Genomic DNA, 1,720 nt, shown 5'->3' with positions numbered 1-1,720 from the left:
ACTATTGATACGGCCCACTTTGTAATCGTTACAAATGATTTGATCCAAATCGTTTATGTGGAGACATGTAAGTGGGGTATCCTATACAATGAGTTTGTATAATACTGGACCAATAAATATTTAATCTCTTTTTATAAATTCGTTAATTGAAAAGATTAATATTTCACATGATGATCATATGCGACTGGATCTTAATCTTGAGTGAGTTATGAACTCCTGCTTGTGAGGGCTTGTCCTTTAATTTACATGGGTGAGAATGGCTCTTTTAGCCGATTCAATATGCCTACAATTTTGGAAACTTGACCAAACAGGGAGTTGGGAACATAATATCATAAGATGGAATTCTCTCCCTTCCATATAAGAAAAGTAGATGAGTTGTTCTCTTAAGTACTGATTTTGGGACTTGAACAATGGGGCCCCACCCTCTCATTGGCCCGAGAGGGACTTGGTTTATGATTGGATCATAGATAAATTATTCATTAGAGAATTAGTGGTACTTAAGGTGAAAGATGTAATTACAGGGGTAAAACGGACTTTGGACCCAGCTGTAATTATGAACAACTCGTGAAGGATCGACTTGCTTGTAATGGTTATATCAATAGACATAACTTGTCCTATAGTGCATAAGGGTGCAACTCTAGGTCTACAGTGGAGTGACTTATAGTTAATGAATGGAAATTGATTAATTAAATAGTTAATTAATTAATTTTGTATCATTGAAGCTTATAATATGTAGGTCCATAAGGTCCTGATATGAACCACGACCAAGGAATTTTCATACCTCGAGGTCCAATTACAAGGACAAGAGTCAAGAAGCTGCAACAAACCTTGTACACTTATATTCAAACTATGGTGAACTCATCAAAGGAAATTCTAGAAGACGTTGGAAACCTCCATTATATGTTGTGCAAAGTTGAGCTTCAAGAAATAGATGCATTAAATGCACTTTAAATTGCATTTAATAAACTCAACTAAAATTTATTGAATTAGTCCAAAGATGACAAATAAGCACATCTAATTCATTGCACTATTTAATTATAATTTAAATATTTGTTTGTTTTAAATATAGGAGTTAAGGTTATTGTAACCTACCTACGTTACCATATCCCACCATTAACTAGCCATTTTAATAGGGAGGTTATGGTATTTCTCATTTACTAGAAAATTTAATTTGGAAGTTATGTGTCAGGTAGGTTAGGGTTGTTGGTCTCGTTCTCTTCGACCAGGGACATCACATTTTTGAATTAAAAAAGGATCTTCTTTGCAAATTCTTGTGTTTAGAACTTGCATGCTAGAGTCATTCAAGTGGTAGTGATCAAACCTCTTGTGGAGTGATTCGAGTCAGAGTTTAGAAACGAGTTTTCTATACCTTTGATCTTGATCATCAAGGTAATTCGTTTCATACTTTTCCTTGAGTTGATTCCATATCATTTACTATTAGAGCTTTAGGCTCAAGATTGAATATATGTTTCCTTGCGTTTATCTCTTTTGATTCTCATCTATATATATATATATATATTCTTTTCAGTTTGTGGAGTGTGTTCACCTTTTGTCTAAAAATTATATAGCATAAAAAAAAAACATTATTTCTATCATGTTGCCATATTTTAAAAAGTGTTAGATCTCGATCTTATCAACACTTTGTTCTTTAAAATCAATTTTTTTTTGTTGGTAAATTGATTAGATTTTGGAGTAAAAAAAAAAAAAAAAAAAAAAAAAA

Source organism: Cucurbita moschata, unplaced genomic scaffold (assembly GCF_002738365.1).
Source record: "Cucurbita moschata cultivar Rifu unplaced genomic scaffold, Cmos_1.0 Cmo_Scf00031, whole genome shotgun sequence".
Classification (NCBI taxonomy): domain Eukaryota; kingdom Viridiplantae; phylum Streptophyta; class Magnoliopsida; order Cucurbitales; family Cucurbitaceae; genus Cucurbita; species Cucurbita moschata.
This window is presented reverse-complemented; position numbering follows the sequence as displayed.